We start from the raw sequence: 7,517 nt of genomic DNA, 5'->3' as shown, positions 1-7,517 counted from the left end.
GAACGGCAGGTAGATACCGCATATAGGAAGGTATGGTGGACTCATATGGCATAACTTTGGGGTTTAAGGGATTGGATGCACAAGCAGTATTCCCGCTTAGTACAAGTGAAGGCTAGAAAAAGACTGGGAAGCGACCAACTAGAGAGCGACTACAGTCATGAACATGCATTAAGATTAATGAACATTGAGTGCAAGCATGAGTAGGATATAATCCACCATGAACATAAATATCGTGAAGGCTATGTTGATTTGTTTCAACTACATGTGTGAACATGTGCCAAGTCAAGTCACTTGAATCATTCAAAGGAGGATACCACCTTATCATACCACATCACAACCATTTTAATAGCATGTTGGCACGCAAGGTAAACCATTATAAACTCCTAGCTAATTAAGCATAGCATAAGCAACTATAATCTCTAAGTGTCATTGCAAACATGTTTATTCATAATAAGCTGAATCAGGAACGATGAACTAATCATATTTACAAAAACAAGAGAGGTCGAGTTCATACCAGCTTCTCTCATCTCAATCAATCCATCATATATCATCATAATTGCCTTTCACTTGCACGACCGAACGATGTGAATATTAATAATAGTGCACGTGCATTGGACTAAGCTGGAATCTGCGAGCATTCAATAAACAGGAAAAGACAAGGCAATACGGGCTCTTGGTTAAATCAACAATAATGCATATAAGAGCCACTTTAACAATTTCATTATGGTCTTCTCCTATCGACCCCCAAAGAAAAGAGAAGAAATAAAACTATTTACACGGGAAAGCTCCCAACAAGCAAAAGAAGAACAAGAAATCTTTTTTTGGGTTTTCTTTTTAATTACACTACTACAGCAAGAAAAGTAAACTAGCTAAAGGCTACTACTAATTTTTTTTGTTTTTTCTTAAGGTTTATCAAACACACAAGAAGAAAGCATGAAAAGGAAAATAAACTAGCATGGATATTACAGTGAAAAAGTATGAGCACCGACAACTAGCAATGGGTGTGTGAACATGAATGTAATGTCGGTGAGGAATACGTACTCCCCCAAGCTTAGGGTTTTGGCCTAAGTTGGTCTACTGCCACGGCTGGCCTGGCGGATATCCAAAGTTATAGTTGGGGTCGTACTGAGATGCAGCAGTTATTGCATCGTGGGCTGCAGCTTGGAGGCGAGCTATCTCAGCCCTCCTCTCGCACTCGTTCCCCTCCTCCCTGGTTATGAAATATCTCCCCTTCGCCTGAAAGTCAAAGAAAGCCGGAGCAGGGAGAGCGACGTGATAGGTGCGTCGTCTGTCAAAGATTAGTTGGTACTGGAGGAACCGATCGTTCCTCTCAACAAAATGATGACAAACCATAGCCTCATAATCTAAATAAACAGGAGGCAACTCAATATCATACTCACGTATGGGTACACCAAGAAAATTAGCTAAACGGGTTGCATAAATTCCACCAAAGAAATCTCCATTAAATCTATTATTATGCAACCTACATGCAACAATGGCTCCCAAATTATAATGTTTATCTCCTAATACAGCACTCCTGAGAACACTGAGGTCAGGGACACACATGTGGCATGCTTCATCCTTACCATTTATGCACCTACCTATGAAGAGAGCAAAATAATGCATAGCAGGAAAATGAATGCTCCATATGGTAACTTGTGTTATATCTCTAGACTCCCCCACAGTTATACTAGCAAGAAAATCTCTAAACTCAGATTTGCGAGGCTCACTAGTACTACCCCATTGTGGAAGTTTGCAAGCAGTGGTAAAATCCTCTAAGTCCATAGTGTAAGAATATTCGTAGAGGTCAAACAGGACAGTTTGAGAATTGCGTGATGATGAAAATTCAAACCTCCTCACAAAGGAATCAGTGAGATAGTAATGCTGACGGCACTTATCTGCCTTGAAGCTCACAAGATCAGCGTTACGCACATGTGCGTTAAATTCTTCCTTGATTCCTGCTTGATCCATGAAGTCCTCTGAAGGCCATTCACAAGCCCGCACTTGAGCTTCCCTTGGTGGTTCATCATCGGCATCGCGCATTGCGAGCCTGGGTCCTTGCTTCCTTGAAGGGCCACCTTGGTACATTTTCCTAAACATATTTCTTCCTCTGAAAAATTTCCGAAAATTTTAGTAACTTCAAAATAAAAGTGAACTGAACTTAACAAAATTGATAGCAACTACTCCTACAAGTGCCTAGAGACTATATCATGCATTAGAACTACTTGGAACCATATAAATTTGACATGCAAGCTCAAGAACATGGTCACCTAGGTAGCAAAAATTTGCAATGAATAATGCACTAGAACAAAAACTAATTGGACCATTGGAGGTGTCACATACCAATGAACAATCCCCCAAAGCAGTTTTGTGAGAGGTGCTTTGAGCAAGGAGATCGAAAATCGCAGCAAAATGAGCTAGAACTCGTGCTTGAGCTGGTTGGTGATTTTTTTGGGAGGAAGAAGGAGTGTGTGGATGCTGGAATAAGTGGAGGGGAGCCACCGTGGGCCCACGAGGCAGGGGGCGCGCCTAGGGTGGTGGGCGCGCCCTGGACCCTCGTGGCCAGGTGCTTGCTCCCCCTGCTGTGTTCTCAGTGCCATATATTCTCAAATATTCCAGAAATAATCATATTTAAATTTCAGTGCATTTGGAGAACTTTTATTTTTGGGGTATTTTTATATTGCACGGATAATTCAGGAAAAAGACAGAAAAATACTATTTTTACTTTATTTTAACTAAATAACAGAAAGTAAAAGGAGGGTACAGAAGGTTGTGCTTTCTAACTTCATCCATCTCATGCTCATCAAAAGGAATATACTAACAAGGTTGATCAAGTCTTGTTAACAAACTCATTCCGAATAACATGGAACCGGAGAAATTTCGAATAACACTATGTTACCTCAACGGGGATATGCACGTCCCCAATAATAAGAATATCATATTTCTTCTTGACAGTAGGAAGGGGAAATTCAAAACCTCCAAAAATAATCGATGGAATTTGTCCAATAGAATTGACACTGTGGACTTGAGGTTGTTTCCTCGGAAAGTGTACCGTATGCTCATTACCATTAACATGAAAAGTGACAATGCCTTTGTTGCAATCAATAACAGCCCTGCAGTATTCAGAAAGGGTCTTCCAAGAATAATAGACATACTATCGTCCTCGGGAATATCAAGAATAACAAAGTCTGTTAAAACAGTAACGTTTGCAAGCACAACAGACACATCCTCACAAATACCGACACGTATAGCAGTTGATTTATCGGCCATTTGCAAAGATATTTCAGTAGGTGTCAACTTATTCAAATCAAGTCTACGATATAAAGAGAGAGGCATAACACTAACACCGGCTCCAAGATCACATAAAGCAGTTCTAACATAATTTCTTTTAATGGAGCATGGTATAGTGGGTACTCCTGGATCTCCAAGTTTCTTAGGTATTCCACCCTTAAAAGTATAATTAGCAAGCATGGTGGAAATTTCAGCTTCCGGTATCATTCTTTTATTAGTAACAATTTCTTTCATATACCTAGCATAAGGATTCATTTTGAGCATATCAGTTAAACGCATACGCAAGAAGATAGGTCTAATCATTTCAGCAAAGCGCTCAAAATCCTCATCATCCTTTTTCTTGGATGGTTTGGGAGGAAAAGGCATGGGTTTCTGAACCCATGGTTCTCTTTCTTTACCGTGCTTCCTAGCGACAAAGTCTCTCTTATCATAACGTTGATTCTTTGATTGTGGGTTATCAAGATCAACAGCAGGTTCTATTTCTACATCATTGTCATTGCTAGGTTGAGCATCAACATGAACATCATCATTAACATTATCACTAGGTTCATGTTCATTTCCAGATTGTGTTTCAGCATCAGAGATAGAAATATCATTGGGATTCTCAGGTGTGTCAATAATAGGTACACTAGTAGCATGTAGAGTCCTATCATTTTTCTTTTTCTTATTTTTAGAAGGACTAGGTGCATCTATATTAGTTCCTTGAGAATCCTGCTCAATTCTCTTCGGGTGGCTTTCAGGGTACAAAGGTTCCTGAGTCGTCTTACCAGTTCTAGTAGCCACTCTAACAGCATAGTCATTGTTCTTACTATTTAATTCATTGAGCAAATCATTCTGAGCTTTCAGTACTTGTTCTACTTGAGTGGTAACCATAGAAGCATGTTTACTAATGAGTTTAAGTTCACCTTTAACTCTAGACATATAATCACTCAAGTGTTCAAGCATATAAAAATTTTGTTTCAATTGTCTACCAACATAAGCATTGAAGTTTTCTTGTTTGACAATAAAGTTATCAAACTCATCCAAACATTGGCTAGCAAACTTAGTAGGAGGGATTTCAGCTTTATCATATCTATAGAGAGAATTTACCTTTACTACCTGTGTCGGTTTATCAAGACTGTGTACTTCTTCAATAGGTAATGGATTAAAATCATGTATTTCTTCAACATGTGGTAAATTAAGACCATGTATTTCTTCAACAGGAGGTAAATTCTTGACATCTTCAGCTTTAATACCTTTTTCCTTCATAGATTTCTTTGCCTCTTGCATATCTTCACGACTGAGAAATAGAACACCCCTTTTCTTCGGAGTTGGCTTAGGATTTGGTTCAGGAAGTGTCCAATTTTCATTAGTCAACATATTATTCAATAGAATTTCAGCTTGATCAACAGTTCTTTCCCTGAAAACAGAACCAGCACAACTATCCAGGTGGTCTCTGGAAGCATCGATTAGTCCATTATAAAAGATATCAAGTATTTCATTTTTCTTAAGAGGATGATCAGGCAAAGCATTAAGTAATTGGAGAAGCCTCCCCCAAGCTTGTGGGAGACTCTCTTCTTCAATTTGCACAAAATTATATATTTCCCTTAAAACAGCTTGTTTCTTATGAGCAGGGAAATATTTAGCAGAGAAGCAATAAATCATATCCTTGGGACTACACACACAACTAGGATCAAGAGAATTAAACCATATCTTAGCATCACCATTTAATGAGAACGGAAATATTTTAAGGATACAATAGTAGCGAGCTTTCTCATCATTAGTGAATAGGGTGGCTATATCATTTAATTTGGTAAGATGTGCCACAACAGTTTCAGATTCATAGCCATAAAAAGGATCAGATTCAACCAAAGTAATTATATCAGGATCAACAGAGAATTCATAATCCTTATCAGCAACAAAGGTAGGTGAAGTAGCATAAGCAGGATCATATTTCATTCTAGCATTCAAAGTTTTTTGTTTCAGCTTAGCTAATAATTTCTTAAGATAACTTCTATCATTGCAAGCAAGAAAGTCTCTAGCAGTTTCTTCATCCATAATATAGCCCTCAGGCACAACAGGCAATTCATATTTAGGGGGAGACTCTTCATCATCACTTTCATCAATATTATCAGTTTCAATAATTTCATTCTCTCTAGCCCTAGCAAGTTGTTCGTCAAGAAATTCACCAAGTGGCACAGTAGTATCAAGCATAGAAGTAGTTTCATCATAAGTATCATGCATAGCAGAAGTGGCATCATCAATAACATGCGACATATCAGAATTAATAGCAGAAGCAGGTTTAGGTGTCGCAAGCTTACTCAAAACAGAAGGTGAATCAAGTGCAGAGCTAGATGGCAGTTCCTTACCTCCCCTCGTAGTTGAGGGATAAATTTTTGTTTTCTCGTCTTTCAAGTTCTTCATAGTGACCAGCAGATATAAATCCCAAGTGACTCAAAGAATAGAGCTATGCTCCCTGGCAACGGCGCCAGAAAATAGTCTTGATAACCCAGAAGTATAGGGGATCACAACAGTTTTCGAGGGTAGGGTATTCAACCCAAATTTATTGATTCGACACAAGGGGAGCCAAAGAATATTCTCAAGTATTAGCGGTTGAGTTGTCAATTCAACCACACCTGGATAACTTAGTATCTGGAGCAAAGTATTTAGTAGCAAAGTAGTATGATAGTAACGGTAACAGTAGCAAAAGTAATATTTTTGGGTTTTGTGGTAATTGTAACAATAGCAACGGATAAGTAAATAAGCTAAGAACAATATGTGAAAAGCTCGTAGGCATTGGATCGGTGATGGAGAATTATGCCGGATGTGGTTCATCATGTAACAGTCATAACATAGGGTGACACAGAACTAGCTCCAATTCATCAATGTAATGTAGGCATGTATTCCGAATATAGTCATACGTGCTTATGGAAAAGAACTTGCATGACATATTTGGTCCTACCCTCCCGTGGCAGCGGGGTCCTAATGGAAGCTAAGGGATATTAAGGCCTCCTTTTAATAGAGTACCGGACCAAAGCATTAACACATTGTGAAAACATGAACTCCTCAAACTATGGTCACCACTGGGAGTGGTCCCGTTTATTGTCACTTCGGGGTTGCCGGATCATAACACATAGTAGGTGACTATAGACTTGCAAGATAGGATCAAGAACTCACATATATTCATGAAAACATAATAGGTTCAGATCTGAAATCATGGCACTCGGGCCCTAGTGACAAGCATTAAGCATAGCAAAGTCATAGCAACATCAATCTCAGAACATAGTGGATACTAGGGATCAAACCCTAACAAAACTAACTCGATTACATGATAAATCTCATCCAACCCATCACCGTCCAGCAAGCCTACGATGGAATTACTCACACACAGCGGTGAGCATCATGAAATTGGTGATGGAGGATGGTTGATGATGACGATGGCGACGGATTCCCCTCTCCGGAGCCCCGAACGGACTCCACATCAGCCCTCCCGAGAGAGTTTAGGGCTTGGCGGCGACTTTATATCGTAAAACGCGATGAATCATTCTCCCTGATTTTTTTCTCCCCGAACACGAATATATGGAGTTGGAGTTGAGGTCGGTGGAGCTCCAGGGGGCCCACGAGGCAGGGGGTGCGCCCAGGGGGGCAGGCGCGCCCCCCACCCTCGTGGAGAGGGTGTGGGCCCCCTGGCCTTGTTTCTTTCGCCAGTATTTTTTATATTTTCCAAAAATAATCTCCGTGAAGTTTTAGGTCATTCCGAGAACTTTTGCTTCTGCACAAAAATAACACCATGGCAATTCTGCTGAAAATAGCGTCAGTCCAGGTTAGTTCCATTCAAATCATGCGAGTTAGAGTCCAAAACAAGGGCAAAAGTGTTTGGAAAAGTAGATACAAGGGCAAAAGGGTTAGTTCCATTCAAAGCAAAGTAGCGTAAGTATTTCCCTCAGTTTTTGAGAACCAAGATATCAATCCAGTAGGAGGCCACACGCAAGTCCCTCATACCTACACAAACAAATAAGAACCTTGCAACCAACGCAATAAAGGGGTTGTCAATCCCTTCACGGCCACTTGCAAAAGTGAGATCTGATAGAGATGATAAGATAATATTTTTAGTATTTTTATGATAAAGACTGAAAGTAAAGAAGGCAAAATAAACGGCGACATAAATAGCTTGTTGACGGGAGATTAATATGATAGAGAATAGACCTGGGGGCCATAGGTTTCACTAGGGGCTTCTCTCAAGATAG

Source organism: Aegilops tauschii, chromosome 3 (genome assembly GCF_002575655.3).
Source record: "Aegilops tauschii subsp. strangulata cultivar AL8/78 chromosome 3, Aet v6.0, whole genome shotgun sequence".
NCBI classification, from domain to species: Eukaryota; Viridiplantae; Streptophyta; class Magnoliopsida; order Poales; family Poaceae; genus Aegilops; species Aegilops tauschii.
This window is presented reverse-complemented; position numbering follows the sequence as displayed.